An 11,565-nucleotide genomic window follows, 5' to 3' on the forward strand; every position below is an offset into this window, starting at 1 on the left:
TAATACCATTTCTCCATGAAAAAAGTGTTACTACTTCAACATTTCTTGACTGATTTAAACAATTCCAACACCAACCAATTCAGCTCATTCAGGACATTTAATTGGTTTAGCATTTTCCCTAAATTTCCATGAAATTCCCATTAAAAATAACGGGACATTTTTCAAAGTTCCACAACTGCCACATTTTTTATCCGATTCAAACCGTTCCAACATCAAAATATTAAACCTGTTCAGGATTTGTGTGCTCCCTTTCAACAGTTGTAAAAACAAATCCCTGGATTTCCTAAAATTCCCAGTTTTTAGGGACATTTTCCCCATTCAAAATGAATGATCCATTTTTCAAACTTCCACAATTCCCACATTTTTCAAGTTATTCTCATCCTGGAAATTTCCACAACTATGTTTCCACGTTCAACACATTTCCAGGAATTCCTGTTTTTTTTCTAACCTCATGTCCAACCTTTTTTAGTGCGATGACTTCTTTCACATTTTTCAACCCATTTCAAGCGTTCCACTGTCAAAAAATTCCTCTCAGTCAGGACAAAAAAGCAAGTTGCTTTAAGAACTTTAAGAACTTAAAGAAATCCCGGTTTTCCCGAAATTCCATAATACTATTTCTCAATTAAGAAACTGCTACTACTTTAACATTTCTTGCCCGATTTAAACAATTACAACTCCAAAGGATTCAGCTCATTCAGGACATTCATGCTCCTCATCATTTTACAAAAAATAAACTCATGCTTTTCCCAAATTTCCAGGAAGTTCCCATTGAAACGAATGGGACATTTTTCCAAGTTGCACAATGTCCACATTTTTCAAGCTATTGGAAGCATTCCAACATCAACACATTCCACTCATCCTCAACATTCACACTAACACTTTCCCAACTTCCAAACATAATTCCCGTTTCTTTGGAAATTCAAACTCTTCAGCGTTCATAAAACATTCCAACTATTCTTGCATTCATTCTACATTCTGTCAGCATTTCACCTCAACTTCAGCATTTGAGCGTTCACACATCATCCAGTTCAAGGGTCACCAACCTTTTTGAAAGCAAGAGCTACTTCTTGGGTACTGATTAATGCAAAGGGCTACCAGTTTGATACACACTTAAATAAATTGCCAGAAATGGCCAATATGCTCAATTTACCTTTAATAAATATATATATATATATAAAAAATGGGTATTTCTGTCTGTCATTCCGTCGTACATTTTTTTTCCCTTTTACGGAAGGTTTTTTGTAGAGAATAAATGATGGAAAAACACTTAATTGAACGGTTGAAAAGAGGAGAAAACACGAAAAAAATTAAAATTAAATTTAGAAACATAGTTTTTCTTCAATTTCGACTCTTTAAAATTCCAAATTCAACCAAAAAGAATGAAAGAAAAAAACTAGCTAATTCCAATCTTTTTGAAAAAATAAAAAAAAAGAATTTATGGAACATCATTAGTAATTTTTCCTGATTAAGATTAATTTAAGAATCTTGATGACATGTTTTAAATAGGTTAAAATAAATTTGCACTTTGTTAGAATATATAACAAATTGGACCAAACTATATTTCAAACAAAAACAAATCATTATTTCTTCTAGATTTTCCAGAACTAAAATTTTAAAAGAAATTTGAAAGACTTTAAAATAAGATTTTGATTCTACAGATTTTCTAGATTTGCCAGAATATTTTTTTTGAATTTTAATCATAATAAGTTTGAAGAAATATTTCACAAATATTCTTCTTCGTAAAAACAGAAGCTAAAATGACGAATTAAATAAACATTTATTTATCATTCTTTACAATAAAAAATAAAAAAAAATACTTGAACATTGATTTAAATTGTCAGGAAAGAAGTGGAAGGAATTTAAAAGGTAAAAAGGTATATGTGTTTAAAAATCCTAATATCATTTTTAAGGTTGTATTTTTTCCTTAAAATTGTCTTTCTGAAAGTTATAAGAAGCAAAGGGGAAAAAAAAATGAATTTATTTAAACAAGTGAAGACCAAGTCTTTAAAATATTTTGTTGGATTTTCAAATTCTATTTGAGTTTTGTCTCTCTTAGAATTAAAAATGTCCAGCAAAGCGAGACCAATTTGCTAGTAAATAAATACAATTTAAAAAATTGAGGCAGCTCACTGGTAAGTGCTGCTATTTGAGCTATTTTTAGAACAGGCCAGCGGGCGACACATCTGGTCCTTACGGGCGACCTGGTGTTGGTGACCCCTGTTGTAGTTAATGTCTTCATTGTGCACATCAACATTGTCCTGAAGTAAAGGTGTTTCCTATTGGGCGAGAACAAGCAAGCGTGGATGGGGAGATATGTCCGTGCTGACGTCAGGCAAAGAGAATGTTGCAAAGCATGTCTGATCCAGCAGAAAGATTGCAGTCAGCAATCGATTAGGAAGGGAATACAGCAGATGTCTCCTTCCACTAAATAATGTCTTGAACATTTCCGCCAAAGCTCGTGCTTTTTTACTGCAGCTCCTTCAACTCCACACTCAAGTGGGCAGTTTTGGATCAGGAGCGTGAGGACTCTGGTCCGACTTCAGAACAATTCCCCTCTGAGGCCCGGGTTTTACCACAGACTTTCTGACCCAGGTGTGGACTGCCCATCGCAGGGTTGCTCAGGACCACGTCCCATCCCTTTTTCTTCCTGGTGGCTCATTTCAAACGTAGCATTACAAGAAGTGAGGGTTTGAGCAGAAAATGTCACATTGCTGCTCAGTTCTTGGCTGTTTCAATCCTTCAAATGGAGAGATAGGAAAGATCTTTCATAGAGTGCCCAAAGAATTGGTTCGTAAACATCATAAACATCATGATTCCTAGAGCCCAAAAAAAGTCTGCGGGCTATAGAGCGTTTTCCGTTCGGGCTCCAGTACTCTGGAATGCCCTCCCGGTAACAGTTCGAGATGCTACCTCAGTAGAAGCATTTAAGTCTCACCTTAAAACTCATTTGTATACTCTAGCCTTTAAATAGACTCCCTTTTAGACAAGTTGATCTGCCGCTTCTTTTCTTTTTTCTCCTATGTCCCCCCCCCTCCCTTGTGGAGGGGGTCCGATCCGATGACCATGGATGAAGTACTGGCTGTCCAGAGTCGAGACCCAGGATGGGCCGCTCGGGGACATCTCTACGCTGCTGATCCGCCTCCGCTTGAGATGGTTTCCTGTGGACGGGACTCTCGCTGCTGTCTTGGATCCGCTTTGAACTGAACTCTCGCGGCTGTGTTGGAGCCACTATGGATTGAACTTTCACAGTATCATGTTAGACCCGCTCCACATCCATTGCTTTCGGTCCCCTAGAGGGGGGGGTTGCCCACATCTGAGGTCCTCTCCAAGGTTTCTCATAGTCAGCATTGTCACTGGCGTCCCACTGGATGTGAATTCTCCCTGCCCACTGGGTGTGAGTTTTCCTTGCCCTTTTGTGGGTTCTTCCGAGGATGTTGTAGTCGTAATGATTTGTGCAGTCCTTTGAGACATTTGTGATTTGGGGCTATATAAATAAACATTGATTGATTGATTGATTGATAAAGTCAGGGACAAAATGACAGAAATGTCTCTTGAAAATATTATCTTGTGGAAATACATTGGGATCATGTATCATACATTGTATAGTTCTTCCGTGTAATAGTGACAGTTGATACGCTAATTGGTAACCACGACGACACAGCACTTCCTCATTCTGCACCAAAAGACAGTTGTAACGAGCAAGGTGCATTCATGAACCCACAGAATTGTGAGCGTCAAACATTACAACAGGAGCAAGTAGTTTACGGCGTAGTCTCCATGTTCTGTATTGCTGGGATAATTATGACAAATTGATGTGTGTTTTGTTTCTTATTTTTGAATACATTACTTATGCACATAATCAAATTATTTAAATAACAAGTCAGTTCAACTTGAATGTCACAAAATTCATACAAATATGAAAGGAATTGTTTTGGTTTTTTGATGTTTTTTTCCTTTTTTGAGGCGAGCGTTAAAAGAAAAATGAGTTTAGATTATATTTTTATTAATATTACATTTTTTTAAAGCCACAAAAGTCATATTTTGACGCTAAAATTAATGTTTAAAAATGCGGAAATTTCACGTGCTTGAATCCAGAATGAACTTTCACCAACTCAAACTTAAGAAAAAAATCACTTACAGGACGGAGAAACACTTTTTATTTCAACAGACTCCTGGACCGTACCTGCTGTCAAAACTCTAAAGACCGACTGCACACTTCCTGTCTTCACCATAAAAGACCCGCTTCCTCCTGCCTGTGCTAACAAAATAAGAGTCTCAGAAAGCTAGCGTGCACAAGCTAGCAAGCTACGGAGTTTGATGCCGATGTATTTCTTATAAAGTTGTTGCACCTTTCCTGCTTCCGGTGCCAAGACCGAAGTCAAGGAGCTCAGGGGAGACACTTCTCCAGGGCCCATGGATTCTCAGGGCAACACCCTTGAGTGGGTCTCCACAATTCAGGACTCCAGGGCAAAATGACGAGTCCAGCGGTTAGTTGCAAATCGTGGCTTTTTATTTACGTCTTGTCAAAATCCCGCACAAAAACACTAGCCACACCCCCGCCCTCAACAACCGCTCCCTCTCCTCTCTCGCCCACACACTCACCTGCTGCCACACACTAAAGGGCCACACACATATGCTACTCTCATAACAAAGTGTTTAAAAAGGAGTATGCAAGTTGGACAAATGAGATGCCAAATCCAACCACTTTCATGTGGTATTGGACAGAAAGGAGGACTTTTTTTCTCCTCCATTTAAAAAATGCGGACGTTATCAACACCACTGTCTGATTCCAATCAATGCAAGTCATCAGAATCAGGTAACACACCAACTTATATTCTTCTCTTCATGAAAGAAAGGAATCTATATGTGGTAAACATGCTTATATTATCATTAAACACCAGTAATTTGTTACCAAAAATGTGCCTTTCATAAATAAATAAATATAAATTATAAATAGGAATGAGGTAGATCTCCTCGACTTGGTCAATTGAAAAGTAGCTCGCCTGCAGAAAATGCGGGAGCACCCCTGAGTTAGAATGTGTCAAGGACCACGTCGGGTGACTCTTAAACGCAAATATTTAAATAGTTAGCATGCCCATGTTAGCATGCTAACAGTTAGCGTGTGTCAAGTACTAAGTTATGTGACTCCGAGGTATTCAGCTGCAAAATCGTTGTAAAATTCAGCAACGAGTTTACATGCTTATGTTGGTATGCTAGCATGCTAACGTAAGCATGCTAACAGTTGGAAGGTGTCAAGGACCACGTCAGGTGACTGTTAAAGGCCTACTGAAAGCCACTACTAGCGACCACGCAGTCTGATAGTTTATATATCAATGATGAAATATTAACATTGCAACACATGCCAATACAACCTTTTTAGTTTACTAAATTGCAATTTTAAATTTCCCGCGTGGTATCCTGTTGAACACGTCGCGGAATAATGACGTGTGCGCGTGACGTCTCGGGTTGTAGTGGACATTTTTTCCAGCCCGATCCAAACTATAATCGCATAAATACACAGTGTTGCTGAATCTTTTGCTATTTGTTCAATTGATAATGGAGACGTCAAAGAAGAACGATGTAGGTGGGAAGCGGTGTATTGCGGCCGCCTTTAGCAACACAAACACAGCCGGTGTTTCCTTGTTTACATTCCCGAAGGTGAAGCTTTACTATGGAACAGAGCGGTCAAGCGAACACGGATCCCGACCACATTGCAACCGGCAGGTTTTGGTGAGAAATTTGTGGTAATAAGTCGGCTTATACCGTAGACATCGGCGGAGCTTGCATCCTGCTGCAGCTGCGTGGCTTCCCTCAGAGACACTGGCGGTCACCACACCCGTGGCCACACCCCTTCGACTTTCGGGTACTATATAATCTCACTAAAACACTAGTAACACAATAGGCAGATAAGGGATTTTCCAGAATGATCCTAGTAAATGTGTCTAATAACATCTGAATTGCTCTCACTGCCCTTGCCGTTTTTTGTTTAGTTTTTTTCTAGTCCTTCACTCTCATTATCCTCATCCACAAATCTTTCATCTTCGCTCAAATTAATGGACAAATTGTCGCTTTCTCGGTCCGAATCGCTCTAGCTACTGGTGTCCATGATTGTAAACAATGTTCAGATGTGAGAAGCTCCACAACCCGTGACGTCACGCACACATCGTCTGCTACTTCCGGTACAGGCAAGGCTTTTTTATTAGCGACCAAAAGCTGCAAACTTTTTCGTGGATGTTCTCTACTAAATCCTTTCATTAAAAATATGTCAATATGGCGAAATGATGAAGTATGACACATAGAATGGAGCTGCTATCCCCGTTTGAATAAGAACATCTCATTTCAGTCGGACTTTAAAGCACACGCATGCAAAAAAGTTAGCATGCCCATGTAGTACGCTAGCATGTTAGCGTTAGCATGCTAACAGCTAGCGTGTGTCAAAAGTGCAAAGTTATGTGAGTCCGGGGTGGTCTGCTGCAAAATTTTAGCTGAAGTTGTAAACAATTATGTGACGTCACATCAGTGACGTCACTTATTGCCTGCCAGCGCGGGAATCCTGGCCGGATGACGTATGTGCTTGTGTAGCAGGCAGGCCTGCACTTAGTGGAGACGCTAAATTGGCAGCAGCGGCCGAGCAGGAGGTGGCTGCGTGCGCACATCCGGCGGCGCGGCGTAGTGTGTGTCCTTTGACGACGTTGCCTCAGACAGGAAGTGAGACATGGCGGCTAAGTCGCAGAAGCTAAGGCCACAACATTGTAAAGTAGCCCCGCTGGGCGTCCTTTAGCGCGGCTTCAAAGGCAGCGGGCGCCGTGCCTGTGTGTGATAAAGTCTCACCTGCTGCTCCAGACGGCCGGAGAGGACGCCTTCACTCTTTAAGCGGCCTCATTGTCCAGTAAACTTGCAAATAAATCCTCCATCTTCATCTCTGTTTAGCTCCTGTATCATTTGGGGCCAACTCTTCAACGCCATTCATCGGGATGTTCATATGATTACCTTTCCTTTATTTTAGAAGAATATGAATAAACTGGCTGCTATACGTTTTATAAATGAAATCTAAACTCTTACATTTTGTCAACAAGTCCTGTATTGCATCGGAGAAGTCCGTAAATTATACTTTATAGGCACTTCCGTCCACCGCTGACCCCCCGTAGGAGGAGATGGTACGGCCCGTCTACTCTGAGGCTTCAACCAATCAGCGTCCGCTGTGCTGCTGTCACGTGACGCTCCCAAAGAAAACAGTGATGCGTTCAAACACTCCACTTTTATGTGGGATATATTTGCTTCTATGCTTACCATACATGTTTCACAGATACTCACAAAGCATGTATTTACACTGCATATTTATACGGGACATTTTATATTTATAAAGCATATTTTGCCATGCGCATTTAAAGCGGTAATTATTAGTCAACTAGTATTTTTTTTAAATGTTCTTTTATAAATAGATAGATAAATAGATAGTACTTTACTGATTCCTTCAGGAGAGTTCCCTGAGGAAAATTTAATTATTTTTTGTTTTATTTGTAGAATATGCGGCTGGACAATAATAATAAAAAAAAAAACAACAACAAAAAGTAAAAAACGTCTGCAGCGTTAGTGTTCGGCTTGTAAACAGTGGTGCTGTGTTCAAATGTCTTATTTTGCTCACAAAATAATAATGTACAATGTCTTTCCCATGAATTAGTTTTAGTTTTTACGTGGACCCCGACTGTAACAAGTTGAAAAACTTATTGGGGTGTTACCATTTAGTGGTCAATTGTACAGAATATGTACTGTACTGTGCAATCTACTAATAAAAGTATCAATCAATCAATCAATAAAAAAACATGAATCAAAATAATTTCAATATTGATAAAAAAAAAACTATGAAGATCATTTTACATGAATACAAAGCAGAAAAACATTTGAAAAGAATATGATACTACAGACATTTATTTATCCCAAAATGCTGAAAATACGTTGTTGAGAAATTCAAATATTAAAACCATTAATAAAATGTAATTAAAATAAAATACATCATTCATACATATTTGTCCAAAATCTTTCCAAACTTGAAGGATGAAACATTTTGTACGCTAACGATGAAAAAAAAAAAGAGTGTCATTAACGTGTCGGAACAAAACACCTGAGCTTGGTGTTACAGACAAAAGTAATGAGTGGTGTTGGGTACATGAGGACCAAGTGAGCGTGTGGAACACTCACTAGATGTATTGACGCCGCAATAGGAAACGCGCACTTCTGGTAGTAAACTAAAAAAGAACAATTAATTACCGTGTTTGAGGCAAAGACAGTAAAACATTTTGCTTTGTGCAGCGTTTATTTAGTCTGTGAAGACTTGCATCACAGAGAAGTACACGTCTTGTACTCACTGCAGTATTTCATGTCTGCATCACAGAGAAGTACAAACCCCGTTTCCATATGAGTTGGGAAATGGTGTTAGATGTAAATATAAACAGAATACAATGATTTGCAAATCCTTTTCAAGCCATATTCAGTTGAATATGCTACAAAGACAACATAGTTGATGTTCAAACTCATAAACTTTATTTATTTTTTTTGCAAATAATCATTAACTTTAGAATTTGATGCCAGCAACACGTGACAAAGAAGTTGGGAAATGTGGCAATAAATACTGATAAAGTTGAGGAATGCTCATCAAACACTTATTTGGAACATCCCCCAGGTGTGCAGGCTAATTGGGAACAGGTGGGTGCCATGATTGGCTATAAAAGCAGCATCCATGAAATGCTAAGTCATTCACAAACAAGGATGGGGTGAGGGTCACCACTTTGTAAGCAAATAGTCGAACAGTTTTAGAACAACATTTCTCAACGAGCTATTGCAAGGAATTTAGGGATTTTACCATCTACGGTACGTAAAATCATCAAAAGGTTCAGAGAATCTGGAGAAATCACTGCACGTGAGCCATGATATTACGGACTTTTGATCCCTCAGGCGGTACTGCATCAATAACCGACACCGGTGTGTAAAGGATATCACCACATGGGCTCAGGTACACTTCATAAAACCACTGTCAGTAACTACAGTTGGTAAGTGCAAGTTAAAACTCTACTATGCAAAGCCAAACCCATTTATCAACAACACCCAGAAACGCCGCCGGCTTGTCTGGGCCCGAGCTCATCTAAGATGGACTGATGCAAAGTGGAAAAGTGTTCTGTGGTCTGACGAGTCCACAGTTCAAATTGTTTTTGGAAATATTCAACATTTTGTCATCCGGACCAAAGGGGAAGTGAACTATCCAGACTGTTATCGACGCAAAGTTCAAAAGTCAGCATGTGTGATGGTATGGGGGTGTATTAGTGTGTTGTAGTCAGCATGTGTGATGGTATGGGGGTGTATTAGTGTGTTGTAGTCAGCATGTGTGATGGTATGGGGGTGTATTAGTGTGTTGTAGTCAGCATGTGTGATGGTATGGGGGTGTATTAGTGTGTTGTAGTCAGCATGTGTGATGGTATGGGGGTGTATTAGTGTGTTGTAGTCAGCATGTGTGATGGTATGGGGGTGTATTAGTGTGTTGTAGTCAGCATGTGTGATGGTATGGGGGTGTATTAGTGTGTTGTAGTCAGCATGTGTGATGGTATGGGGGTGTATTAGTGTGTTGTAGTCAGCATGTGTGATGGTATGGGGGTGTATTAGTGTGTTGTAGTCAGCATGTGTGATGGTATGGGGGTGTATTAGTGTGTTGTAGTCAGCATGTGTGATGGTATGGGGGTGTATTAGTGTGTTGTAGTCAGCATGTGTGATGGTATGGGGGTGTATTAGTGTGTTGTAGTCAGCATGTGTGATGGTATGGGGGTGTATTAGTGTGTTGTAGTCAGCATGTGTGATGGTATGGGGGTGTATTAGTGTGTTGTAGTCAGCATGTGTGATGGTATGGGGGTGTATTAGTGTGTTGTAGTCAGCATGTGTGATGGTATGGGGGTGTATTAGTGTGTTGTAGTCAGCATGTGTGATGGTATGGGGGTGTATTAGTGTGTTGTAGTCAGCATGTGTGATGGTATGGGGGTGTATTAGTGTGTTGTAGTCAGCATGTGTGATGGTATGGGGGTGTATTAGTGTGTTGTAGTCAGCACGTGTGATGGTATGGGGGTGTATTAGTGTGTTGTAGTCAGCACGTGTGATGGTATGGGGGTGTATTAGTGTGTTGTAGTCAGCATGTGTGATGGTATGGGGGTGTATTAGTGTGTTGTAGTCAGCATGTGTGATGGTATGGGGGTGTATTAGTGTGTTGTAGTCAGCATGTGTGATGGTATGGGGGTGTATTAGTGTGTTGTAGTCAGCATGTGTGATGGTATGGGGGTGTATTAGTGTGTTGTAGTCAGCATGTGTGATGGTATGGGGGTGTATTAGTGTGTTGTAGTCAGCATGTGTGATGGTATGGGGGTGTATTAGTGTGTTGTAGTCAGCATGTGTGATGGTATGGGGGTGTATTAGTGTGTTGTAGTCAGCATGTGTGATGGTATGGGGGTGTATTAGTGTGTTGTAGTCAGCATGTGTGATGGTACGGGGGTGTATTAGTGTGTTGTAGTCAGCATGTGTGATGGTATGGGGGTGTACTAGTGTGTTGTAGTCAGCATGTGTGATGGTATGGGGGTGTATTAGTGTGTTGTAGTCAGCATGTGTGATGGTATGGGGGTGTATTAGTGTGTTGTAGTCAGCATGTGTGATGGTATGGGGGTGTATTAGTGTGTTGTAGTCAGCATGTGTGATGGTATGGGGGTGTATTAGTGTGTTGTAGTCAGCATGTGTGATGGTATGGGGGTGTATTAGTGTGTTGTAGTCAGCATGTGTGATGGTATGGGGGTGTATTAGTGTGTTGTAGTCAGCATGTGTGATGGTATGGGGGTGTATTAGTGTGTTGTAGTCAGCATGTGTGATGGTATGGGGGTGCATTAGTGTGTTGTAGTCAGCATGTGTGATGGTATGGGGGTGTATTAGTGTGTTGTAGTCAGCATGTGTGATGGTATGGGGGTGTATTAGTGTGTTGTAGTCAGCATGTGTGATGGTATGGGGGTGTATTAGTGTGTTGTAGTCAGCATGTGTGATGGTATGGGGGTGTATTAGTGGGTCCACAGTAAGGATGATGGTGTGTCACAGGTGTGCAGTGAGGGTCCAGAGGTGAAAGTGTTGTCATGGCGCTGCTGGGCCAGTGAAGTGTGTTGTTAGTGTGAGAGTGTCAGCCTGAGGCTCCACACGTCTTGTTCTGTTACACACTCTCATAACACACTCCTTATCCCCTCTGACAGCAGTGTGTGTGTGTGTGTGTGTGTGTGTGTGTTTGTCTGTGTGTTTGTGTGTGTGTGGGCCACTAAAATGCATTCACGCTACTTTGTTGTGTGTGTGTGTGTGTGTGTATGCACCACAAAAAGGCATTTACAGGTAAAACTTACCTGTCCTCTAAACGTCACTCTTACCTGTCCTCTAACTGTCACTCTTACCTGTCTGCTAACTGTCACTCTTACCTGTCCTCTAACTATCACTCTTACCTGTCCTCTAACTGTCACTCTTACCTGTCCGCTAACTGTCACTCTTACCTGTCCTCTAACT

General features: G+C 40.5%; 1 protein-coding gene across 1 annotated transcript in view; it reads right to left on the reverse strand.

Moving 5' to 3' along the window:
* LOC133569077 (zinc finger protein 438-like) overlaps nt 1-7,123 on the reverse strand; it is a 111,075-nt gene extending 103,952 nt beyond the window's left edge. Inside the window, 1 exon segment of the mRNA XM_061921213.1 lies at nt 6,832-7,123. The gene's annotated coding sequence lies outside the window, so the exon portion shown is untranslated.
* Between the last annotated feature and the right edge of the window lie 4,442 nt (nt 7,124-11,565).

Source organism: Nerophis ophidion, linkage group LG15 (genome assembly GCF_033978795.1).
Source record: "Nerophis ophidion isolate RoL-2023_Sa linkage group LG15, RoL_Noph_v1.0, whole genome shotgun sequence".
NCBI classification, from domain to species: Eukaryota; Metazoa; Chordata; class Actinopteri; order Syngnathiformes; family Syngnathidae; genus Nerophis; species Nerophis ophidion.